This window comes from Eretmochelys imbricata, chromosome 25, assembly GCF_965152235.1.
Source record: "Eretmochelys imbricata isolate rEreImb1 chromosome 25, rEreImb1.hap1, whole genome shotgun sequence".
Classification (NCBI taxonomy): Eukaryota; Metazoa; Chordata; order Testudines; family Cheloniidae; genus Eretmochelys; species Eretmochelys imbricata.
In genome coordinates this window covers 1,186,568-1,213,917 of record NC_135596.1, presented here as the reverse complement: position 1 = coordinate 1,213,917, position 27,350 = coordinate 1,186,568, and the positions used below count along the sequence as shown (strand labels likewise).

General features: G+C 47.9%; 1 pseudogene; it reads left to right on the top strand.

The window, feature by feature from the left end:
* The first annotated feature begins 363 nt into the window (after positions 1–363).
* On the top strand, positions 364–27,350 carry LOC144257473 (ceramide synthase 4-like; annotated as a pseudogene).

Sequence of the window (27,350 nt, the reverse complement as noted above, 5' to 3'; positions counted from 1 at the left end):
TAAACAGCCAGAGGAGAGCCTCAGAGGCATGGAGACCCTGAACAAGAAAAGAAACAGGAAAACAAAAGGTAAACAATGGGTAAAATCCTGGCTTTCCTGAAGTCAGCAACAAAACTCCCTTTGCCTTCAGTATGCCTGGATTCCCAGTGTGGTTAAATAGCAGGACTCAAAAGGTTATCTGAGCCAAGAATGGAAATCCAGCCAATAGAACGGGATCACCTATGGCAGATGAAATATGTAGTGGAGCGTAGGAGTCTAAGAATGACTTTGAAGAGCAAATAGCTAAAGGTATAAACACGAATATGTTCATTAGATTTATCAGAAGCAGAAAGCCTGCAGGTGAATCAGTGGGTTCAAGGGACCATGAGGGAGAAGGGCATCGCAGAGACGCTAATGGTGGCTTTGCATGTCAGGAAGGCATTAAACTGATGCCCTTGTTGCCCTTTGTGTGCCCTCTGATGTGGCAGGACTGCAGCGCAGAGCTCCCCAGTTCCCGGTAGAAGGGGTTGCTGACCAAGGAAACAGCTTGAGAGTCCTGGCAGTCCAGGCCCTTTCAGAAAGGTGTCCTGATTTTTCATACTTGCTATCTAGTCAGCTTACCTTTACCCCTCTGCAAGGGGGGAGATACCCTGAACAGCACAGCCAAGGGGCCCTGCCCTGGTAGACAGGAGCAGCACCCACCCTCTGCCCATGGGCTTACTAGAGAAAGAGAGCCTACCACCTCACCACAGTTGAGTTTGGAGGTATGCTTGTCAGCTTATAAAGATGAAGTGCTGCCAGGGATTGAGGGGTGCTAGAAAGAGGTGCTGGAACAAATTAGTGAATTAGAAAGCAACAAGAGAAAGGTATAACATGGCCCAGAGGTTGGAAATTGAAGCTAGACAAATAGAAATAAGGCATAAATTTTCAACAGAGGGTAATTAGCCACTGGGTGACCTAGGGTGTGGTAGATTCTCTATTACCTGAAGCCTTTAAACCAAGACTGGATGTATTTCTAAAAGCTACGTTTTAGCACAGACGGAGGTATGGGCTTAATGCCAAGGTTACAGGGTGAGGGTCTGTGGCTTGTTTTAATGCAGGGGGTTGGACTAGGTCAGTGGTTTCAACTTTCTTTCATTTATGAACCCTACAAAATTTCGAATGGAGGTGCGGACCCCTTTGGAAATCTTAGACATAGTCTGAGACTCCCCAGGGGTCTGCAGAGCACAGGTTGAAAACCACTGGACTAGTCCCTCTAACCTTAAAATCTGTGAAGCTACGAGTCTGAATCCAGATTCCTTGGCTGTTTTCCAGGGGCACCTGATCAGCTTATCCAAGCAGTGTGACTTGCCCACCAGAAAGGTGGAGAGGTGGTTCCGATACCGGCGGAACCAGGACAAACCCAGCCTGACTACAAAATTCTGTGAGGCCAGGTGAGCGCTATGGGCAGAGGCCTTGGGTCACTTCAACCTTCCAGCAGGGTCTGAGCTCTACAGTGTGTGCACAGCCTCCCAGCACCGCCATGGTCCCAGCTGGAATGTGCCGTTCCCGCTGCCCCTCTGCTTCGCCTCCCCGCTCCTGTGCTGCCTCCCTACCCTAAATCAGAGGCCTCGCTTTTCCCTCCACCTTCAGCCCCTGGACTGTCTCCTTGGCCCTGTCTCCTCCTACACCTGTCCTCCTCATTCCTTTTGATCCCTACCTGCCCTTACATTCCTTACCTTTAAACAGGCTTGTTACCCAGGGTTTTCAGAACCCAAAGCAGGGATAACTTAACTGTTTCAACGTTCCAAGGGGAACAGTGGGGGCAAAAGGCATATCTGGCTTCAAGACGAAGCTTGATAAGTTTATGGAGGGGATGGTATGATGGGATAGCCTAATTTTGGCAATTAATTGATCTTTGACTATTAGTGGTAAATATGCCCAATGGCCTGTGACGGGATGTTAGATGGGGTGGGATCTGAGTTACTACAGAGAATGCTTTCCTGGGTGTCTTGCTGGTGAGTCTTACCCACATGCTCAAGGTTTAGCTGATTACCATATTTGGGGTTGGGAAGGAATTTTCCTCCAGGGCAGAATGGCAGAGGCTCTGGGTTTTTTTCGCCTTCCTCTGCAGCATGGGACACGGGTCACTTGCTGGAGGATTCTCTGCACTTTGAAGTCTTTAAACCACAATTTGAGGACTTCAGTAGCTCAGACATAGGTTAGGGGTTTATTACAGGAGTGGGCGGGTGAGATTCTGTGGCCTGCGTTGTGCAGGAGGTCAGACTAGACGATCATAATGGTCTCTTCTGACCTTAAAGTCTATGATTCTATGATTCTAGGTGGCCCCACCAGTTTACATCAGCCGATAATGTGGCCCAAAGAGCTCAGCTCCTGCATCCCTTTGGTTCAGTGTGATTGGTCGGTGCTCAGCAATTGTAATTCCACCAACGCCCCTCTGAAACTGCTGTGTATAAATCAGCTCAATTACACAGATGACAAAGCTGAGGCACAGGGAGGTCAAAGCAAAAGCTGGGTTCCTCAGGTTTTGAGCGCCCAAGTTTAAACAGCAAAGATGTCTCAAGCTGGGCATGCAAAAATGTAAGTCCCCAAAATCAGAGGTTCCGGGCAACAACTGCTTCAACTGGCTTCAGCTGGAAGGAGGTTAGAGAAGGATTGTCACCGCACCGGTCTTGCATGTGATGCCTCTCATCCCGTGTCTGCATCACTTGGTGACATTCTCTGAGGGTCAGACTAGATGATCAGAATGGTTCCTGGACATCGCTGACTCCATGAAACATTCTGTAGGAAACAGTTCTGCCTGGGTGCCCAGGAAGGGGGGCTAAAGGACCTAGTGGGCTGTTCCCATGTCTAACGTCTCTGATGCACTGACCAGTCTGAACATGTTCAGTGTACTTGCCCAGAGGCTGAGGCACTCCATACCCTTGGGTGCCCACTCTTGCAGGCAGGGGCTGGGAGCTGAAGCTCTTGTACATAACACAGTGGATCTCTATCACCACGCAGGGGCTGATATGCCAAGCAGCAATTTCCATGCATAGGAGGAATAGAAAAATAAGGGATCAAAAATAAAGGAACAGATCCAGTGAAATCCCCATAGTCTCTGCTGATTCTATTCCACTGAGCCCAGCTGACATGCCAGGAGTCTCTCACTGCTGAAAGGCTGCTTTGGCCAGGGATCACAGCTGCTGAGCGAGTGTGGCCCTTGCATATGTCAGAGTCAGAGAGAGGGAAGAGCCCTCGTTTGAAGTCTGTTGCTATTGGCATAAAAATATCCCAGTTCCCCTATAGTCATTCCCTCCACGAATCCCAGAGATGTGTTAGACTGGGCTAGTTACCATATAGGGGAACAGGACTGTGGGAAGTGATAAGGGATTGGGATGGAGGCATCTTGACAAACACTTAGCACCTGAATATTTGGAATGAGGGAATTAAATGTACCTGTGTCACTGCAAGAGGAGGGGTGAAATCCTAGCTCTAATTACATCAATGGGAGTTTTGCCATGGACTTCACTGGGGACAGGATTTCTCCCTGGGACTGGGACCCTGGAGAGATGGGTTGTACTTCCTTAGAAGTTTTTAAGGTCAGGCTTGACAAAGCCCTGGCTGGGATGATTTAATTGGGTATGGGTCCTGCTTTTGAGCAGGGGGTTGGACTAGATGACCTCCTGAGGTCCCTTCCAACCCTGATATTCTATGATTCTATGATTCCCAGCCCTTATTCTCTGGGTGATCATGGGCAAGGCATTTACCCACTCTTTGCCTCAGTTTCCCCATCTGTACAGTGGAGATGATACTTTCCTATCTCCGATGAGGCTGAGCAATTACTGTTTGTAAAGTTCTTGGAGATCCTTGAATCAAAAATGCTAGAGACATGCAAAGTACAACTGTAATTTATTATCACCTGGATGAGCATCTGATACCACCACAGCCCATGTGCCTTTGACAAGGTCACTGTTTGAATGAATGTCTGGCTGACACTGGGCACAGAGTTGCAGCCTGACCTCTGTTGTAGTTCTAACGTGCTTTGTTTTGTTTGTTTTAGCTGGAGGTTTACATTTTACTTCATTTCTTTCTTCACTGGATTTGCTGTCCTGTATGATGTGAGTATATAAGCATCCCCACTTGGGTCAGCTGAAATGGTAGATTTTATAATTCGGACACATGTCCACTTCGACCTGAGCTTACACACCTTCCACAACACACATCAGCCACTAAATGATAAATATGTTTGGTCTTGATTAATTTAGGTTGGAGCTCAACCTCCAGCTTGGATGTGAAAGGATCCCTACCAGATTGTCAACCCCTGAACCACTCATTCCCCTCTGTGATCATTTAGTGATATAGAAGGATGTGCACAGACAACCTTAACTCTAGCATCTCCTAACTTTTGAGTGCTTGACTTTGCAACCTTAATGTTCTTTTCATGTGGTTTTTGTGGATGAAATATCTTATGTTTCTAAAACCATATTGAGCCCCACATGTGTCAGCAGCAGAATTGGGACTTCTAGATCCATAGCACACACCTCTGCCACGTGAGCTAATGGACAGCAGTAGTAGATTGTCATCCTCAACTTGGACTACACTAGCAGGGGATGAGACACACACATGGCCAGTGGGAGTCAGAGATATTTGCTGACAGCAGAAGAATGGTAAGACTCAGGAATCCTGGGTTCATTTTCAGGTTCTAAAGGGTCGTGTCTTCTAGTGTTTACAGAGTCTTCTGCTTTCCTCCAGCCTGTGCCTGATCTTAGAATCATAAAATATCAGGATTGGAAGGGACCTCAGAAGGATGGGTAGGATCCCCTGGGGGACTAACTTGAAGGGGAAAGGAGTCCAGGAGAGCTGGCTGTATTTCAAGGAATCCCTGTTGAGGTTACAGGGACAAACTATCCCGATGTGTCGAAAGAATAGTAAATATGGCAGGCGACCAGCTTGGCTTAATGGTGAAATCCTAGCGGATCTTAAACATAAAAAAGAAGCTTACAAGAAGTGGAAGGTTGGACATATGACCAGGGAAGAGTATAAAAATATTGCTCGGGCATGTAAGAATGAAATCAGGAGGGCCAAATCGCACCTGGAGATGCAGCTAGCGAGAGATGTTAAGAGTAACAAGAAGGGTTTCTTCAGGTATGTTGGCAACAAGAAGAAAGCCAAGGAAAGTGTGGGCCCCTTAATGAATGAGGGAGGCAACCTAGTGACAGAGGATGTGGAAAAAACTAATCTACTCAATGCTTTTTTTGCCTCTGTCTTCACTAACAAGATCAGCTCCCAGACTGCTGCGCTGGGCATCACAACATGGGGAATAGATGGCCAGCCCTCTGTGGAGAAAGAGGTGGTTAGGGACTATTTAGAAAAGCTGGACGTGCACAAGTCCATGGGGCCAGACGAGTTGCATCCGAGAGTGCTAAAGGAATTGGCAGCTGTGATTGCAGAGCCATTGGCCATTATCTTTGAAAACTCATGGCGAACGGGGGAAGTCCCGGATGACTGGAAAAAGGCTAATGTAGTGCCCATCTTTAAAAAAGGGAAGAAGGAGGATCCTGGGAACTACAGGCCAGTCAGCCTCACCTCAGTCCCCGGAAAAATCATGGAGCAGGTCCTCAAAGAATCAATCCTGAAGCACTTACATGAGAGGAAAGTGATCAGGAACAGTCAGCATGGATTCACCAAGGGAAGGTCATGCCTGACTAATCTAATCGCCTTCTATGATGAGATTACTGGTTCTGTGAATGAAGGGAAAGCAGTGGATGTATTGTTTCTTGACTTTAGCAAAGCTTTTGACACGGTCTCCCACAGTATTCTTGTCAGCAAGTTAAAGAAGTATGGGCTGGATGAATGCACTATAAGTGGATAGAAAGTTGGCTAGATTGTCGGGCTCAACGGCTAGTGATCAATGGCTCCATGTCTAGTTGGCAGCCGGTGTCAAGTGGAGTGTCCCAGGGGTCGGTCCTGGGGCCGGTTTTGTTCAATATCTTCATAAATGATCTGGAGGATGGTGTGGATTGCACTCTCAGCAAATTTGCGGATGATACTAAACTGGGAGGAGTGGTAGATACGCTGGAGGGGAGGGATAGGATACAGACGGACCTAGACAAATTGGAAGATTGGGCCAAAAGAAATCTGATGAGGTTCAATAAGGATAAGTGCAAGGACGGAAGAACCCAATGCACAGCTACAGACTAGGGACCGAATGGCTAGGCAGCAGTTCTGCGGAAAAAGACCTAGGGGTGACAGTGGACGAGAAGCTGGATATGAGTCAACAGTGTGCCCTTGTTGCCAAGAAGGCCAATGGCATTTTGGGATGTATAAGTAGGGGCATAGCGAGCAGATCGAGGGACGTGATCGTTCCCCTCTATTCGACATTGGTGAGGCCTCATCTGGAGTACTGTGTCCAGTTTTGGGCCCCACACTACAAGAAGGAAGTGGAAAAATTGGAAAACATCCAGTGGAGGGCAACAAAAATGATTACGGGACTGGAACACATGAGTTATGAGGAGAGGCTGAGGGAACTGGGATTGTTTAGTTTTCAGAAGAGAAGAATGAGGGGGGATTTGATAGCTGCTTTCAACTACCTGAGAGGTGGTTCCAGAGAGGATGGTTCTAGACTATTCTCAGTGGTAGAAGAGGACAGGACAAGGAGTAATGGTCTCAAGTTGCAGTGGGGGAGGTTTAGGTTGGATATTAGGAAAAACTTTTTCACTAGGAGGGTGGTGAAACACTGGAATGCGTTACCTATGGAGGTGGTAGAATCTCCTTCTTTAGAAGTTTTTAAGGTCAGGCTTGACAAAGCCCTGGCTGGGATGATTTAATAGGGGATTGGTCCTGCTTTTGAGCAGGGGGTTGGACTAGATGGCCTCCTGAGGTCCCTTCCAACCCTGATATTCTATGATTCTATGATTCTAAGGTCATCTAGTCCAACCCCCTGCTCAAAGCAGGACCAATCCCCAACTAAATCATCCCAGCCAGGGATTTGTCAAGCCTGACCTTAAAAACGTCTAAGGAAGGAGATTCCACCACCTCCCTAGGTAACGCATTCCAGAGTTTCACCACCCTCCTAGTGAAATAGTATTTCCTAATATCCAACCTAAACCTCCCCCACTGCAACTTGAGACCATTACTCCTCGTTCTGTCATCTGCTACCACTGAGAACAGTCTAGAGCCATCCTCTTTGGAACCCCCTTTCAGGTAGTTGGAAGCAGCTATCAAATCCCCCCTCATTCTTCTCTTCCGCAGACTAAACAATCCCAGTTCCCTCAGCCTCTCCTCATAAGTCATGTGTTCCAGTCCCGTAATCATTTTTGTTGCCCTCCACTGGACGTTTTCCAATTTTTCCACTTCCTTCTTGTAGTGTGGGGCCCAAAACTGGACACAGTACTCCAGATGAGGCCTCACCAATGTTGAATACAGGGGAACGATCAGGTCCCTTGATCTGCTAGAAATGCCCCTACTTCTCCATCCCAAAATGCCATTGACCTTCTTGGCAACAAGGGCACACTGTTGACTCATATCCAGCTTCTCATCCACTGTCACCCCTAGGTCCTTTTCTGCAGAACTGCTGCCAAGCCATTCGGTCCCTGGTCTGTAGCGGTGCATGGGATTCTTCCATCCTAAGTACAGGACTCTTGAACCTCATCAGATTTCTTTTGGCCCAGTCCTCTAATTTGTCTAGGGCCCTCTGTATCCTATCCCAACCCTCCAGCGTATCTACCTCTCCTCCAAGTTTAGTGTCATCTGCAAACTTGCTGAGGGTGCAATCCACGCCATCCTCCAGATCATTAATGAAGATATTGAACAAAACAGGCCCCAGGACCAACCCTTGGGGCACTCCACTTGATACCAGCTGCCAACTAGACATGGAGCCACTGATCACTACCTTTTGAGCCCAACAATCTAGCCAGCTTTCTATCCACCTTATAGTCCATTCATCCAGCCCATACTTCTTTAACTTGCTGGCAAGAATACTGTGGGAGACTGTGTCAAAAGTTTTGCTAAAGTCAAGGAACAACACATCCACTGCTTTCCCCTCATCCACAAAGCCAGTTATCTCGTCATACAAGGCAATTCGATTAGTCAGGCATGACTTGCCCTTGGTGAATCCATGCTGACTGTTCCTGAGCACTTTCCTCTCCTCTAAGTGCTTCAGAATTGATTCCTTGAGGACCTGCTCCATGATTTTTCTGGGGACTGAGGTGAGGCTGACTGGCCTGTAGTTCCCAGGATCCTCCTTCTTCCCTTTTTTAAAGATGGGCACTACATTAGCCTTTTTCCAGTCGTCCGGGACCTCGCCTGATCGCCATGAGTTTTCAAAGATAATGGCCAATGGCTCTGCAATCACATCCGCCAACTCCTTTAGCACTCTCAGATGCAGTGCTTCTGGCCCTTTGGACTTGTGCTCGTCCAGTTTTTCTAAATAGTCCCAAACCACTTCTTTCTCCACAGAGGGCTGGTCACCTCCTCCTCATGCTGTGCTGCCCAGCGTAGCAGTCTGGGAGCTGACCTTGTTCGTGAAGACAGAGGCAAAAAGAGCATTGAGTAGATTAGTTTTTTCCACATCCTCTGTCACTAGCTTGCCTCCCTCATTCAGTAAGGGGCCCACACTTTCCTTGACTTTTTTCTTGTTGATAACATACCTGAAGAAACCCTTCTCGTTACTCTTAACATCTCTTGCTAGCTGCAACTCCAGGTGTGATTTGGCCTTCCTGATTTTGACCCTGCATGCCAGAGCAATATCTTTATACTCTTCCCTGGTCATTTGTCCAATCTTCCACTTCTTGTAAGCTTATTTTCTGTGTTTAAGATCAGCAAGGATTTCACTGTGAAGCCAAGCTGGTCGCCTGCCATATTTACTATTCTTTCTACACATTGGGATGGTTTGCCCCTGTAAACTCAATAAGGATTCTTTAAAATACAGCCAGCTCTCCTGGACTCCTTTCCCTCTCATGTTATTCTCCCTGGGGATCTTGACCATCAGTTCCCTGAGGTTGTCAAAGGCTGCTTTTCTGAAGTCCAGGGTCCGTATTTTGCTGTTCTCCTTTCTTCCTTGTGTCAGGATCCTGAACTCAACCATCTCATGGTCACTGCCTTCCAGGTTCCCATCCACTTTTGCTTCCCCTACTAATTCTTCCTGGTTTGTGAGCAGCAGGTCAAGAAGAGCTCTGCCCCTACTTGGTTCCTCCAGCACTTGCACCAGGAAATTGTCCCCTACATTTTCCAAAAACTTCGTGGATTGTCTGTACACCGCTTTATTGCTCTCCCAGCAGATATCAGGATTGAAGTCTCCCATAAGAACCAGGGCCTGCGATCTAGTAACTTCTGTTAGTTGCCGGAAGAAAGCCTTGTCCACCTCATCCCCCTGATCCGGTGGTCTATAGCAGACTCCCACCACAACATCACCCTTGTTACTCACACTCCTAAACTTAATGCAGAGACACTCAGGTTTTTCTGCAGTTTCATACTGGAGCTCTGAGCAGTCATACTGCTCTCTTACATACAGTGCAACTCCCCCACCTTTTCTGCCCTCCGTGTCCTTCCTGAACAGTTTATATCCATCCATGACAGTACTCCAGTCATGTGAGTTATCCCACCAAGTCTCTGTTATTCCAATCACATCATAATTCCTTGACTGTGCCAGGACTTCCAGTTCTCCCTGCTTTTTTCTCAGGTTTCTTGCATTTGTGTGTAAAGGCACTGGAGATAATTCGCTGATTGTCCCTCTTTCTCAGTATGAGGCAGGAGCCCTCCCCTCTTGCCCTCTCCTGCTCGTGCTTCCTCCTGGTATCCCACATCCCCACTTACCTTAGGGCTTTGGTCTCCTTCCCCTGGTGAACCTAATTTAAAGCCCTCCTCACTAGGTTAGCCAGCCTGCTTGCGAAGATGCTCTTCCCTCTCTTCGTTAGGTGGAGCCCATCTCTGCCTAGCACTCCTCCTTCTTGGAACACCATCTCATGGTCAAAGAATCCAAAGCCTTCTCTCCAACACCACCTGCGTAGCCATTCGTTGACTTCCACGATTCGATGGTCTCTACCCAGGCCTTTTCTTTCCATGGGGAGGATGGACAAGAACACCACTTCCGCCTCAAACTCCTTTATCCTTCTTCCCAGAGCCACGTAGTCCGCAGTGATCTGCTCAAGGTCATTCTTTGCAGTATCATTGGTGTCCATGTGGAGAAGCAGGAAGGGGTAGCAATCCGAGGGCTTGATGAGTCTCAGCAGTGTCTCCATCACATTGTGAATCCTAGCTCCTGGCAAGCAGCAGACTTCTCGGTTTTCCCGGTCGGGGCGGCAGAGAGATGACTCAGTCCCCCTGAGGAGAGAGTCCCCGACCACCACCATCCGCCTCCTTCTCTTGGGAGTGGTAGTCATGGAACCCCCATCCCTAGGACAGTGCATCTCATGCCTTCCAATCGTCAGAGTCTCCTTCTGTTCCATTCCCTCCGATGTATCATCTGGTCCACTCTCTGCATTAGTACCTGTGGAGAGAACATGAAAACTGTTGCTTACCTGCATCTGCGTTGCTGGTACATGGATGCTCCCCTTTCTTCTTCTGGAGGTCACATGCTGCCAAATTTCTTCACTGTCCTTCTGTCCCTGCTGCGCGGCCTGCTCTGAATCTTCAGAACGTTGTGTCCGTAGAAGCATATTCTGATGTTTGTCCAGGAAATCTTCAGTTTCTTTTATGCAACGCAGGGTCAATACCTGTTACTCCAGACCTTGAACCTTCTCTTCCAATATGGAGACCAGCTTGCACTTTGTACAGACAAATCGCTTCTGTCCTGTGGAAGAAAGACAAACCTGGCACATCCAGGGCAGGTCACAACAGCTGAACGCTCCCCATCCATATTACCTTCCTTCTACGAGCTGCCTCAGGAGTTGTAATAACTACTCGGAGAAGACTGCAAGATGTAAGCCTCAGTGGGCTCTCCCCAGGTGAACTCCCAGGCGAACTCCCTCTGTTAGCCTCTCTGTTTGCTGCTCAGCTGACTGGCTTTTTATAACAGTCAGGCCCACTCAAGGCTCACCTGGAACAAAGCACTCCCAATTCACACTTTTCAAACAATCAATCAAGCACAGGGTTAAACTGTCCAACTGTCCCCGCAACAGACACTCAGATACTCACCAACACAGCCTCCCTACTGCAGCCCTTAGTGTACCTCCTCTTAGACAGATCCCAGGCAAACTCCCTCTGTTAGCCTCTCTGCTGTTCGCTGCTTAGTTGGTTCGCTGGTCTGTCTCTTCTAGCAGACACATGCAGGACAATATCCTGCAGGTGCACAATGAAATCAGGAAAGTTCAAAACAGAAATAAGTTGCCCATGTTTAATAGTGTGAGTAAAGGTTTTTTTACTTTACGGCCCGGCTTGACAAAGCCTTGGCTGGGATGATATAGTTGGTGTTGGTCCTGCTTTGAGCAGGGGATGGGACTAGATGACCTCCTGAGGTCTCTTCCAACCCTAATCTTCTATGATAATTAACCATTGCAACAGATCAGCAAGGGATTTGCAAATCCTCCTTTATTTAGAGTCGCCTAATCAAGACTGGGCATTTCTTGTCAAAAGATCTGCTTTAGCAGAATCTGTGGGCACATCCTCTTGCCTGTGTAATGCAGGAGGTCAGAATGGAGGTTTACAATGGTCCCTTCTGGCCTTAAAATCTCTTAAACCTTGGCATAAAGGATGTTTGAATAAATGAAGTGAAAACATACTATCAAGCCTACATTTAGGGAAAACAGAAGCAAAGGTGTACATCCAATAATCCACGGATGTGTTGGTTGCAGTAGCTCTGAAATCATAATAATTTCTAAGATGGTAAATTCTAGTGTAAGGAAGCCCTGTGGTGCCCACAGAAGACAAAATTGCTAATTAAAACGTGTGTGCCCTACAGAGCTGGGCTGAACACTGTCTTTTCAGCTATGAAACCACAGGTGAGCGAACAGAAAATTTTTGATAGCTGGTAATAGTAATAGATGGTTCCTTGACCGCATCATGGAACATCCTCTAGAGGGCAACATTACATGCTTAAAACCAGCACTTCCCACTGGATCCAAGGGCCAATATCCGTCCATCCCACAGCATTCATGTACAGTCTTTCCCCTGAAATGCAGAGACCTGATCACTACCCAAAACTGTTTGTTTTGTTGGTTGTTTTTTCCCTTTGCCCCCATTCCCTGGCGCTTGTGTGGGGGGCTATAACACAACTGCTCCCTCTTGGTTTTGCAGCCCTTACTGCTCTCGGTATTCTGGTACTACATGCTGGAGCTCTCCTTCTACTCTTCGCTGGTCTGCACGCTGCCCTTTGATGTGAAAAGGAAGGTAAGTGGCAGCGCCATGGGGATGGGGGCACAAACTGAGCTGGGGCATCTGGAAGCCTGGAAGGAGGTCAGTTTGGTGAATGTGCCACACTGCAATCTACCAAATTCGATTTGCCAATTGTACAAATGTTACAGCCAATGTTAGAATGGAATCTAACAGGATGGCCCCTTTCTACTGAGTCCAGGGTGGGATCATTAGCTTACTAATTTAATGCTAGTTTCTTTTCATGCCAGCTTTTAATTGGAACAGTATTTCTGAAATCAGGACACTTGGTTATTCTTAAACAGTCAACAATCACCCAGTCTCACATCTATATACTGTCTACAGTTCACCCATCAAGTGTAGATACAATCAATGTTCTATGTATGTACTGAATACAGTTTTGCAAGTAATTGTCAAAGCGTGGTGTGGGGCTTACACCAAGGAACAGTCAAATCACCAAGATTTCTTGCTACATTTACTTATGATCATCCGTTCTTTAGTACCGAACACATTTATCAACTTTCAGTATTTCTCCAAGGAGCAAGGATGGACTTGTCTTTAAGGCACTTTCAAGAGTGTGGTCCCTGCTGTTTCAGTTGTTTAGTTTGCAATGGACATCAACATCAAAAAGCAACAACATCAGAAGCAGTTGCTTGAAGTTATGGTTCAAATCTCTCTTAGGCCAATTTGCTTTGACTTATAAAGGAGGGCAGGTATATAGCATTAGTTACAATCTAAAATATGGTCAGAGATCTCACTAGAGCATGCAGACTCAGCAAGATAACTGACCTTCAGTTATTTATATTAAAGAATAGAAGGAAAAATACAATTTTTGAAATGAAATCTCACCACTTTTTATCCTGTTAACCCTGCAATGGGGAAAGTCCTTTCCACACGACTGCTCTGGGCATACATCACCTTCCTTGTGGGTTCTGCCCATACCCATGTGGTGATCTCAGTTTTATGTACCCTGATTCCAGGGTTCATTGATGGGGTTACCTTCTGATTTCTGTTGGATGCTTGCCATCGGAGTGCTCAGTTTTCAGCTGTCTGAGTTTCTCTGCCACTTCCATCAGCATTCAGTAGATGGTGTTGGCTTAGGACAGATTTCTTCAGTCCCATTGCAGGTATTTTATGTTTGATTCATTCAAGGATTGTATTTCAATATTAGCCCACATTATTTATTGGAATTTCCCCTTTTTTAGGCAGTTTCTTATAGTAATGCAAAGTTATACCCTGGTTTATATCTTTTAACACTCCTCCTCCTTGTGCCGTACAAATCGTATTGCTTCTAGAATGCCACAATTATTCATAATGAAAATGAACAAAATCTCTTATAATCTTCCAAACTTGATGGACATGCTTCACACATTCTTTGATTATGTACATATGTATTTTGTGTTATTTAGGGTTTGCAACAGAACAAGAGACATTATCCACATATAGAGAGATGTAAATCTGACTCCCAGGCCAAGCAAATATGCATAATTAATTTGGGATGAAAGACATGTTGATGGGGCAAAACAGATTATCCATAGTATATTTGATTTACAAGGCAAACAAATGTATAGTTTCATATGAGGAGAAAACATGTGATTTGAGTTTCTTGGGGTAATCGGCAGTTTGCCCCACTTGTTGATCTTCAGTCTCACAACTATTTATTTCTAGTTTGGTTAACTCCCAGCTTCCCAATCCAACTCTTGACCAACTCCGAGTGTTCAGTGAGCCACTTTGCACAGGAAAGCTAGGCGATACCCTAGCATGTGTCAAAGTTTGACTCAGACTCACAATTTATCAGACCACTCTGTTTTATTAGCAAAGCTGCTCTGCTAATACATTTAGAAGTGAGCCCCCTGAGTGGGGCTTGTGTCTCTTAATTTATACAGCTTGCTGGAGAACAAGTTACAGAGAAGTTACAGACAAAAGAAGAAAAAGATTTTAGTCACCACCCTTCGAGAACCCTGAGACCAGTCACGTATCTTCAATTACCTGCCACCCTGAACAATCTCCTTTAACAGCTTCCAGTTAACTTAACTAATTGCCCTTCACACCTTCCATTCTGATGCCTGCTTCTTAGACGTGCTGGCTCTATCTTAATTGCTTCTCCATTCAAAAGCTAACTGTCCCTACGTGTGCTCCCTCAGATACTTTGTAACATGTTTTGGCATGCCCTCTCATATACAATGTATCCAGCATGTTCCCTTATACAACGTTATACAATGTTATACTTCCACACATGGTAACTTTTTGGAGGCCTTTTAGCTAAATTTGGAGGTAGAAGAATGCTTTATCTGTATGTAAATTATGGGAGATTTGTGCCTCTGTGGTTAACAATCTTCCCGTTTAGCCATTTTAGTTTCTATTCCTGGGGGGGGGTGGGAGGGGGGGTTGAACTCCTAACCAGAGTCGATCTGTGTGTCTTTAGACAAAGGTTATGTCTTCATTACAGCCCTTAGAGTGGCACAACTGTAAGGTCTCCCGGGTAGCCACTGTGTGCCGACCGGAGAGAGCTCTACCATCAGCATCACCCCAACGAGCAGCGGTAGCTCTGTCAGCAGGAGAGCGTTTCCCACCAACGTAGCACTGTCCACACCGGCACATGGTTCTGTGGATGAAGGGAAAGCAGTGGATGTATTGTATCTTGACTTTAGCAAAGCTTTTGACACGGTCTCCCACAGTATCCTTGTCAGCAAGTTAAGGAAGTATGGGCTGGATGAATGCACTATAAGGTGGGTAGAAAGTTGGCTAGATTGTCGGGCTCAACGGGTAGTGATCAATGGCTCCATGTCTAGTTGGCAGCCGGTGTCAAGTGGAGTGCCCCAAGGGTTGGTCCTGGGGCCGGTTTTGTTCAATATCTTCATAAATGATCTGGAGGATGGTGTGGATTGCACTCTCAGCAAATTTGCGGATGATACTAAACTGGGAGGAGTGGTAGATACGCTGCGGGGCAGGGATAGGATACAGAGGGATGTAGACAAATTGGAGGATTGGGCCAAAAGAAATCTGATGAGGTTCAATAAGGATAAGTGCAGGGTCCTGCACTTAGGACGGAAGAACCCAATGCACAGCTACAGACTAGGGACCGAATGGCTAGGCAGCAGTTCTGCGGAAAAGGACCTAGGGGTGACAGTGGATGAGAAGCTGGATATGAGCCAGCAGTGTGCCCTTGTTGCCAAGAAGGCCAATGGCATTTTGGGATGTATAAGTAGGGGCATAGCGAGCAGATCGAGGGACGTGATCGTTCCCCTCTATTCGACGTTGGTGAGGCCTCATCTGGAGTACTGTGTCCAGTTTTGGGCCCCACACTACAAGAAGGATGTGGATAAATTGGAGAGAGTCCAGCGAAGGGCAACAAGAATGATTAGGGGTCTGGAACACATGAGTTATGAGGAGAGGCTGAGGGAACTGGGATTGTTTAGTCTGCAGAAGAGAAGAATGAGGGGGGATTTGATACTACCTGCTTTCAACTACCTGAGAGGTGGTTCCAGAGAGGATGGTTCTCGACTATTCTCAGTGGTAGAAGAGGACAGGACAAGGAGTAATGGTCTCAAGTTGCAGTGGGGGAGGTTTAGGTTGGATATTAGGAAAAACTTTTTCACTAGGAGGGTGGTGAAACACTGGAATGCGTTGCCTAGGGAGGTGGTGGAGTCTCCTTCCTTAGAGGCTTTTAAGGTCAGGCTTGACAAAGCCCTGGCTGGGATGATTTAATTGGGTATGGGTCCTGCTTTTGAGCAGGGGGTTGGACTAGATGACCTCCTGAGGTCCCTTCCAACCCTGATATTCTATGATTCTATGATCTGTCGGTGAAACTTATGTCAATCAGGGTGTTTTTTTCATGCCCCTGACCAACAAAAGTTTTACTGACAAAAGTGGTAGTGTAGGCATAGCCAAAGTGTCTCACATGATGTTAATCATTTTCTTATTGTCTTTGCTTGCTGGGTGGATCCTATTTTGTGATAACAGAAATGGATATTTTCTAATTTTCGAGGGTCAGGAGACATTGTTATTAATCATTCAAGACATATCACTTGTCTCTACCTCTTACACTTCACACTGAAGAGAATATTCAGACTGTGTGCTCTGGCCTGGTCCTCGGTTCTGCAAAGCTCACTCCTCACTGGTTAGACTGGGTTCCTCTTCACAACAACAGGGCTTCCCTCCCCTCTGGGAAGGTGGAGAACTACACGGCCAAACTTCCAAAGGTGCCAGCTTCTTTAGGGTGTCCAGCCTTCGGCATTGTGAGCTGGGATCCCCCAAAGTGTGAATGTTTTTGTAAATTCTTCCCTTGATCTGCCATGCCACACTGGTGCTGGAGATGGGAATAGAAACAGCTGACTGCCATGCAGGCTGAACGTGTCCATGTGACCAGGGCTCCAGGAGACATGGGGCTCTATGTGGTTGCATAGGCTTAAGGCTGCCATATAAGACTTCATGTGCAGAGGGGAGGGTGGGTGCATGCGTAGATAAGGGTGGGGTGTGCATTGCAGGCATTAGGCGAGTTGCAGGTATAGGTGAGGTGAGGGTGTAGGCCTGCACATGGGCACAGAGCAGAGGTGGGAGCTAGTGTTACTCTATGGCAGAGGGGAGGTTTCTCTTTGCCTCCTCCAATGTAGAGGCATAGGTCTGCATTGTCAGTTGGGTACGTGTGTGCTTTCTCCATGTACGGTCCCAGCCCTGCACAGATAGGTGGTTCAGCAGAAATCAGTAGTACTAAACAGAAGGACCACAGGCTCAGTTCAGTAGCAAAGGCCCTTGGCCAGGTTTACTGTTGATGAAGCACGGTCCTAGCGCCCCATACTAGATACAGGCACACTAACACATGTGTGCCCAGGACCATGGACCAGCTCAGTCAGCAGCAGGACTTTCTGCTGCCCCCCCAGCTGGACGAATGTGCCCCTCCTATGACTTCTCTTTTATACATTGATACAAACAAGTTACCTATCTAGGGTGACCAGATAGCAAGTGTGAAAAATCGGTCTGGGTGGGTGGTAATAGGCGCCTATATAAGAAAAAGCCCCAAATATCAGGACTGTCCCTATAAAATCGGGACATCTGGTCACCCTATACGTATCACACTCCTGACATGGTTAGTTACCAGCCCTACACCTGGTTCCTGCTGGCTCGAACAAAACATCCCCATTGATTATTCTGTCCTCCTGTCCTTACCTTACTCAGGGTCAGGGTGTTCCCGTACCATCTCCCAAGAATGTGTTAACATGTCTATCCAGTACGTAGTACTTAGGAGTTCCTGAGTCTTACCCACGCTCGCTGTACCTCTGCCAAGTGTATGTTCCAGACAGTGAACTTGTGACCAAGCATCTGCCCTATGCCAGGGCCTGACTTTGGCTCCTAGCATGGCCTGGCTTTGCTGATTGTGATTCAGGGCTCAGGTCCGGCCCCAGACCCCGTGCTCCAGGCCCTCTCGCTCTACTACAGTTTGTAGGAGTTCTGTGTGTGTGAGTTTGCCCAGATCAGACCGTGTTTGCCACCATTGACTCTTTCTTCCCATTTTTCTGGTTGTGGGTCATCCAAGAGTCATGGGTGCCTCATCCCTTTCACAGCCACCAGGGAGTAGACAAAGTTCTCTTGGCTGCTCAGAGCTCTAGAATGTGGCCAGGTTAGAGAGCTGCTGTGGGAGGGCCAGTCTGGGAGCTGCTTCGTGCCTCGTAGCAGGAAGAGATTTTATTTCTGGTTCGGAGGAGAATATGCTCTGCCAGGAGAGAGGGTGGGTCTTGTGTTTTAATCTCTGCTGTACACACTCATCCCTTTTCTCATCAGGATCTTAATCAGCAGATCGTCCACCATGTGGCTACCATCTTCCTGATCTGTTTCTCCTACTGTGCCAATTACCTCCGCATTGGGACATTAGTGATGGTGATCCATGATGCTTCAGACTGTATCCTAGAGGTGAGCACCACAGACTATGGGGTGGGGGGTGGGAATCGCTGTGCAGCCCACGAGAACCTGAGTTTGGTTTTCCAATAAATCCAGGACAAGTCCGGTGAGTCAATGCAGAAGCTTACAGCTGTGGAGACTTGTGCTGGAGCCTGGCTAAATCCACTTGTGAAATGAGCTACATGGTCTCAGATGTGTCTCTAGTGGACATTTCTCCATACTCCAGTTCTGCACTCTTGGCGGTGTCTGCCTGCAGGAAAAGCAGGGTCATGGCAAGTCAGCACTGAATGGGAGGAGCTGGGTGGGCTCTGGCCTGGCACACCCCACGCTGATGCAGTCAAATTGAAGAGTGCTGGCTGAGCTAGTGCAGGCCCAGGATTGGAAAAGCAGGGTGCTGCAGCTCAGGAGGAGGGGCCATTGGCAGAGAACTCTGGAGACCAAACACACCCAGCCTTGTGCCTCACCCGTGTCTGGGCTGGGAGATCAGCCTTCACAGCCCTGTCCATCCTAGACTCCCTGCTCAGGGGGCCAGCAGTGGGACTTGCGTGCTGCCCCTGCCCCTCTCCCCATGTCTTCCCGCCATGCAGTCACTGCTGAGGCACTCTCCCAGGCTGCTCTCTTTTACTTTTCTTTTCTTTTCAGCCAACCAAGATATTCAATTATATGAAGTGGAGATGAATTTGTGACGGGCTCTTCATCATCTTCTCAGCTGTTTTCCTCATCACCCGCCTGCTCATTTTCCCCTACAAGTGAGTCTGCGCTAGAGTATGGTTCTTCGAAAGGGCTTCCTGGGGAATCACTTCAGAGTCAGGAGCAGCCAGCCTGGCCCCAAATCCCCAGCTACAGCCTCTGCTCCCTCCATCCCCGAGCACCTGCCCCTCCGTAGCTGGGCTGCAGCACATGCATATGTGACCAGCCTTGCTCCAGGGGTGAGCTGGGAACATGTGGCCTTGGAGGCTGGCAGACTAGAGTGATTCCCTGGCACAGGGTGTTTCCGTGAGTTACCATCTCACACAGGCCTCTGGCAAGTCATTCCCCACCCACGCTGGGCTGCTTGCCTCCTCGTGGTCATTGCCTCAGCTCTATAATCTCCCTACGCCAGCATGTGAGCACACCCCTGTCTGAGACAAATAGTGCTGCCACCTTTCAAGTCTCTCTCAGACACACCCCTGTGCCTGAGTCTGTAGAAAAGCCTGACACATGAAATGTGAATCCTCCTGCCCCCATTCATCGGACTGGAGAATCAACTTCGGTGTCATCATTAACTCTTCAGGCATTGATGGGTTCAGGGGAGGGAAGCAGGTGTGAATGAAGCTGGTGGGGCTGGGAACTGGGAGATGTTGCAGCAAAGGACACACAGAGGGAGGAGCAGAGGAGGCTCCCAGGACCCGGGAAGAGAGAGAAAAAGAGCATGAGGAAAGAAGGGGCAGGAACCACAGTGGCCTGAAGGGGAGCATATCCCCCCCTGGAGGAGGTGGGAGGGCATTTCCCCATGGAGTGACGAATGTGACAGTAAGACAACGGGCCAATAATAACTAAACATGTAAAAAGAAAAGGAGTACTTGTGGCACATTAGAGACAACCAATTTATTTGAGCATAAGCTTTCGTGAGCTACAGATCGGATGAAATGAGCTGTAGCTCACGAAAGCTTATGCTTAAATAAATTGGTTAGTCTCTAAGGTGCCACAAGTACTCCTTTTCTTTTTGCGAATACAGACTAACACGGCTGCTACTCTGAAACTAAACATGTAGTTACTGCAGAAAGACCAGATTCTTCCCTTGGTCTTGTGCAGCCCCCTAGGGGGAGCACTGTTTGCATTGCAAGGGGTCTGTAGTTCTGCATGTATCCCTGGCCCCGGACCATTATTAAACTTGGAATCCAGCCACTCCCCCAGGTGCGGTGAAACCCAGTGCTGGGGTATGGTTGTACTTTACTTTTCATACAGATACAGGAAAATCAGTCCAGAAAAACAGACAATAGACAAAGAGCTAACTTACAACCTAGGTCAGTTTTTAAAATAACCCTCTGGCTGTTCTCAACCCCACTGGGGATCTCCGAGCCCATCAGACGGATGCAAAGAAACAATGTGTTTGTAGCTCACTCAGAGCCAGAAGTGTGATTAGGCTCCAGTTAGCTTTGAGCTGGGACCAAGCGGCACTTAAGGAGCCTTAGAAATAACTGGGCAGCTGTGACCCAGCACAGCCTGCATGGGTTGGGGCTGGCAGGCTGAGCATGGAGGATCTAGGAGGCCCTAGGAGAAGGGCTGAGGATAAGAGTGAAGGTACAAACAATGCAGCAGGGTCAGATAGCAGCCAGTTATGTTCCCATGTGGACAGATCAGTCCTAATCCCTTCTCTCACCATCTGTCACATTTACTCCTTTCCAGAGAAGCCAGATGCAGCTTTCAGCAGCTGCCAGCCAGAGCCGGGGGCAGCTGCTCACTCAGCTGCACAGCAAAAGACTGAAAGGGGAGAAGCAGCTCTGGGCAGGGGGAATGAGGGTTGTCTGTAGATCAAGGGATGCGAGCCAGTCAGCCAGCCCCTGCAGTTTGGCCTTGGAAAAAATAAGGGGAGGATGAGGCTGTGACAAAACCAGGTGTGACTGGAAAGAGTGTCGGACCTGGATTTTAGAAGGTGGGCGGTCTAGGGAACGTGCGAATTAGGGAGCAGCAGATCCTATGATTTAATTGGGGATGGGTCCTGCTTTTGAGCAGGGGGTTGGACTAGATGACCTCCTGAGGTCCCTTCCAACCCTGAGATTCTATGATTCTATGATTCTATGTCTGGCCCAGAGAAACTTGAGAGAAAAGCCCCAAACCCCACAGTCCACCTGGCCAATTGTACAATGCTATATGTGGGGATGGAGGGGAACACAGGGGCATTCCAAGGACCACATTTGTTCTGTGATCCCCTTACACCCTGAGGCCTGCTCCCCCATAGCCCTACCCTGCCTGCACACGCTTTTATTGCTCACCAGATTGTCAGCCCTTTAAAGCTCTAGCCGCAGTATTTGAGTCTCCTGTGGCTTGGAGTCCTGCAGGCTGTGACTACGCCTGGTGTGAGCAACTATTTCCTTTCATTCGTCCTGGACATACTGGCCATTCCCCAGATGTGGTTACAATCTGCTTGTAGACGGGGAAGACACATTTTCAGACATGTCCTCTTGCTTTGAATGCCGACTTGAAATGCACTAGCGGCCTGATTTTCAGAGGTGCTGAGCACCCACAACTCCACCTGCAGTCAAAGTACTGGCCACTGGCTCCTCTAAACCCCATTAGCTGTAATGGCCCCCGGTGAGGTGAGAGTGCAGCTGCACTCTGATCACACCCCAGCGTGACCCCTGCACTGGGAGCTGCAAGAGAGACGTGGCATAAGAACTAGCTGAGCTGGCTCGCCACCACCTGGGGATCTTCCCCACCCCACTAGCTGCTCTGTGCCACCAGATGGGTGCAAAGCAGTGGGGGCGGGGGGAGGGCCAGAGGAGCTGGCCCAAAAATGCAGTCTGCCACCATGCCCCAGAGGCAGCTGCCCCTGCTGCCTTGTAACCCTGCTGAGCACAGGCTGGGGCTTTGGCAGACAGCCCAGTACAGACAGCACCTGAGTGAGATGTAGAGCCAGCAGTGAGAGATGCAGGGCTTAGGCCTGGTGCATACCTGAGAGAGGAGGAGCTCCTGCCACCTGCGCTCAGCAAAGGAGAGCTAAGTACAGCTCATCCCTGGCTGGGGGCTGGCTCCCAAGTGTCCTGGGTAGGGACTGATGTGCACCCATTGCTAGAGCTGAACCTTGCTGAATCCTACTAAGATCTCGCCTGTTGCTCACGGGGACTCTCTCTTCGGCAGGGTGCTCTACAACACATACTACTGCTCCATGGAGCTCTGCCAGCCCTTCTTCGGGTACTATTTCATGAATGCTCTCCTGATGATTCTGCAGCTGCTGCACGTCTTCTGGTCCTGCCTAATCATTCACATGGTCTACAGATTCATCCTGTGTGGCACGGTATGAATCTGCTAACAGTCTCCTGTACCCTCCCTCTAGACTCCTGGGATTCTCAATTATCCATGGTGGATTCTGCATCCTACTAGAATCCAGGGGCTTACATTCCTCACAGTGCAGCGGGGGGGGCCAGGCTCATTGGCAGTGTTGGCCCTAAAGATGAAACTTCCATGGAAGTTAATAATGGGCCCAAACCTGACATCTTTGTTCAGGGGAGATCCATGCTGGAGTCAAAGGAAGTTTTGTCTGGGTAAAACTTGCACAAAGACAGAGTCAGGACCTCCAAATTGGGCCAATGTGATCTGCATTTGTCACAGGATCACAGAAATTGGAGAAAGGGAACTCTGTCATGTCACTAACGATCCCCTGCAGCATCTTCTCCAGAGCTCTTCCAGGCCCACCTTTTCCTATTTGTTATTGATACACCTTGTGACTTTAATCTACAGCATGTTCTGTCACACTGAATTGCTGCACAGAAGGAAATGCTCTCCCAAAGGCAAAGGCACAGTCTTAGCAATGTTAGATTGCCAGAAACCAGGCTGTAGGAAGGGGCAGTGGGGTATGCCCAGTAGCAATAGCAGGGAGGGCCAGCATAGTGACAGATGGGAGCTGCTCTCACAGCTAAACTGTCTTTTATTGGTCTCTGATTCTGACACTGTCCTGCAGGAACCAAGAATGAGCAGTCACCATGCCCTGTTCCAGTCCAAATACAAGCTCTTTCCTAAGAGCAACACAGAGCAACCCCAACTTACTAAATGAAAAATAACACTCACTAATTACCTATAGTTTCCCCTGGGGTGGAGAGTGGAGAAGAACTGAATTTGACAGACAGGAAGGTGCTCAGACACCACGGTGATTGGCACAGTGTAAAAAGATTAACAGAATAGAAGAAAGCCTTATTAGAAGAGGAATGGGCCATGAGGAAAACTACACTCAGTTATATCCAGAATTAATTCATGTTCTCTCTAAAAATACTTCACCTTGTGATACGTGCAAAAATATATTTCAGAGATTTTCAAATTCAGCAGAGCTCAGCAAGGAATAATAGTGCAGCATCCACAGCCAGGTGTGTAAACTCTGCTTTTAACGATAAAGACTCTGAGTGGCCCAAGCAGCATTAGGAAGGATGTGGCATGACCTCCCCTGCTTAGAGAAGATCAGCCAGAGAATTCACACAGTTCAGTCCAAGACTCTGGCTCCTTTTGTGGGTCTAGTTTCCTGCTCCTTTTTCCCTCCTTTTCTCCTTCTTCTTTTTATTCTCCCACAAAAGTTCAAAGAAAATTTTTCTCCAATAAAGCAACGAGAAAGTGCAGGGCATGGCAAGAGCAGTGCCCAGTGCTGCAGCACAGCTCAGGGCTCACCCATTCTAACTAGCCCCAGAAACAAACCCAGGATTGGGCAGGGCATCAGGCACAGCACCAGCAACTAAGGGGGGATCTGCAAAGTCACCTCTGAGACTTAGGAGCACAAGTCCTTACAAGTGACTGTCAAAGGGAGTTGGGCACCCTCCAAGCTTCCAGCAGCCCCCAGGACTCAGGCAGAGCTTAGCAAAGCTGGAAGCCTCCCCTTCCACTCAGCAGAGCTGTCTGAAGCTGGTATCCCCACTCAGGCCACAGGGTGGAAGTGATAGCTGCAGTCCTGCTAATACCCATGCAGCTCAGAGAGCTCCTAGGCCGATGGTCCAGTCTAGTTTTAAATGACTGGAGCAATGGGATTTCCACCTCCTCCATGGGAGACCACTCCAACGCCCTGGAGTTCTGATCCCCAGCTAGATTTTTCCTTTGCCTAATTCCATCTCATTGCTCCTATTCTCTTCCCACTAACCAGCATAAACAATTCCTCTCCCTCCTCAGCGTTTATACCCCTCCGAGCCCAGATGGGCATATTCAGCTCTGAGCATCTCACACTATGCTCTCCAGCTCTCTAGTCATTTTGATTGCCCTGCTCTGAGTGTTGGCATCTTTCTAATATTAAGATACCCAGGACCAGATACAGTATTGCAGGTACCTGGCCAGATTCATACCCCTGCTCCAGTCCCTTGGAGCTGCTCAGGTTGCAGGTGCTGTTACTCTCATCAGACATGGACATACACCTAAAAAAAGGCTAGGACAGGTCTTTCCTAGGAGGTGACCCTGCACAGAGGTTCAAATGTCCTGAAACATTTAAGTCCACCCCAACTAAATGTTTTGTTTCAATTTTGAGGTTTTTAAAAATATCTTTATAAGTTTTTAAAACAAAATTGAGGGATATACTGAAACAAAATATCTCTCCAAAACAAAAAGTCTATAACTTTCATTTTGGAAATGCCCAAACACAAACCATTTTGACATTTCCCTTTTTTCCCCTGAAATGATTCACCAACAAAATCAACCCGAATTCACAGATTATTATGGTTGACCCGAATTGGCATTTTTCAGGAGGAAAAACAAAGTACTCACAGATATCTGTGATGAGATAACTGGCTCTGTGGATAAGGGGAAAGTGGTGGACGTGTTATTCCTTGACTTTAGCAAAGCTTTTGATACTGTCTCCCACAGTATTCTTGCCAGCAAGTTAAAGAAGTATGGGCTGGCTGAATGGACTATAAGGTGGTTAGAAAGCTGGCTAGATTGTCGGGCTCAACGGGTAGTGATCAATGGCTCCATGTCTAGTTGGCAGTCGGTATCAAGCGGAGTGCCCCAAGGGTAGGTCCTGGGGCTGGTTTTGTTCAATATCTTCATTAATCATCTGAAGGATGGCGTGCATTGCACCCTCAGCAAGTTTGCAGATGACACTAACCTGGGAGGAGAGGTAGATACACTGGAGGGTAGGGATAGGATACAGAGGGACCTAGACAAATGAGAGGATTGGGCCAAAAGAAATCTGATGAGGTTCAACAAGGACAAGTGCAGAGTCCTGCACTTAGGACGGAAGAATCCCATGCACCGCTACAGACTCGGGACCGAATGGCTAGGCAGCAGTTCTGCGGAAAAGGACCTAGGGGTTACAGTGGACAAGAAGCTGGATATGAGTCAACAGTGTGCCCTTGTTGCCAAGAAGACCAATGTCATTTTAGGCTGTATAAGTAGGGGCATTGCCAGCAGATCGAGGGACGTGATCATTCCCCTCTATTTGACATTGGTGAGGCCTCATCTGGAGTACTGTGTCCACTTTTGGGCTACACACTTCAAGAAGGATGTGAAAAAATTGGAAAACGTCCAGTGGAGGGCAACAAAAATGATTACGGGACTGGAACACATGACTTATGAGGAGAGGCTGAGGGAACTGGGATTGTTTAGTCTGTGGCAGAGAAGAATGAGGGGGGATTTGAGAGCTGCTTTCAACTACCTGAAAGGAGGTTCCAAAGAGGATGGATCTAGACTGTTCTCAGTGGTGGCAGATGACAGAACAAGGAGTAATGGTCTCAAGTTGCAGTGGGGGAGGTTTAGGTTGGATATTAGGAAACACTGTTTCACTAGGAGGGTGGTGAAGCACTGGAATGTGTTACCGAGGGAGATGGTAGAATCTCCTTCCTTAGAGGTTTTTAAGGTCAGGCTTGACAGAGCCCTGGCTGGGATGATTTAGTTGGGGATTGGTCCTGATTTGAGCAATGGGTTGGACTAGATGACCTCCTGAGGTCCCTTCCAACCCTGATATTCTATGATTCACACCATTTTTTTCTGCAACTCTAGAGGTGACTTGATTACAGTCTGTCAGTACCTGCAAGGCGGTGGAACTTTCTGATACTAGAAAGATCTGTACTGTAGCAGGCAAAGACACAATAAACTGGAAACTGAAGCTAGACAAATTGAGTCTAGGAATGAGATGCAGATTTTTAACAGTGAGGGTAACTAACCATTGGAACAACTTGCTTAGGATGTGGCGGATTCTCCATCATTTGAAGTCTTGGGTGTCTCTTTCTAAAAGGTTTGCTCTAGTTCAAGCAGAAGCTACAGATCTGATTCAGGATTCACTTTGTGACATTGTTGCCTGTGTTGTGCAGGGGTCAGACTGGAAGATTGAAAGGGATTGTAATGGATTAGGCTATGAACCTGCCCACTGTGCATTTAATTCCTTACAGTTACAGTCACCAGAAATGCAGTGCTCTCCATTGTAAAGTCACCATGGGCCGAGTTACCACGCAATGAGATCGGAGACACCACAGTTCTTCTTTGAGCAACCGCAGATGTTTATTCCAGTCAGCTGCACGCAAGCCCAGGGCACTGATGCCATAGAATTTTGCTTAGCAGTACCACAGGGGCAGCGCTCCCATAGCCTTTCCCATGGCTGTATCCCCAACCCCCCTCAGTTCCTTCTCACTGCCCACAGCTCAAGTTGAAGTATTTTGCGTGGCTTTTCCTCACACAGTTTCCTATCTCAGTCCTCTGAGATTTTGTTGTAAATAGTTGACAGTTAGTTAGTAGTCATATCCGTTCTATTAGTTGGAAATAGTTCATTAGGGTAAGTAGTTGTCCTGGAGGGATGTGCTCACTGGGGTTCAAGCACTGGGGTGGCTATTCCCAATTGTGATCCCCACACATGGTGTTTATTGTGCCTAGAAGAAGGGCACTCTAGGGTCATGTCACCCAACCAACCCATGATGCCACCTGCTCGGCCACCTACATTACAGACTCACATGGAGGCTGCTTCCTCACAGCAGGTTCAGACTGAGCCACTTATACAGGGACCTGCGCTGCAACAGGACAGTCCAGTGGCTCCACTTCCATCTTCGTCCTTATCCCCTGATGACTCCATGGTACTGGAACGTTCCTCCCCAGTGCCTGAAGTTTTTAAGGCACATCTGGAGCTTCTCAGACGAATGGCTTCAGCCTGGATAGTCAGGATGAGTTTGTGCACGGTCTGGTAGACATTCTTAAGTCCTTGACCCTGGGGAGGGTCACTCTCCCTTCAAATGAAGCACGGTTAGAACCTGCCCAAACTTCATGGATAACCCCATGTTCCTTGCCGTCTCCAACAAATTGTACAGACCAGCATTATTACATTCCTGTGCAGGGGTTTGAGTGCTTTAATTCGCATCCTGCTCTTAACTCTTTTGTTGTAACAACAGCTAATGAGAGGTCGCAATGAAGGGAGATACAAATCCACACCCTGGGACAAAGAGGCTAAGAGGCTGGATCTCATAGGAGGAAAAATCTACTCGACTTTTGCAATGCGCATTTGCAAGGACAATCAGCATGCGCTGCTGTCCAAATAA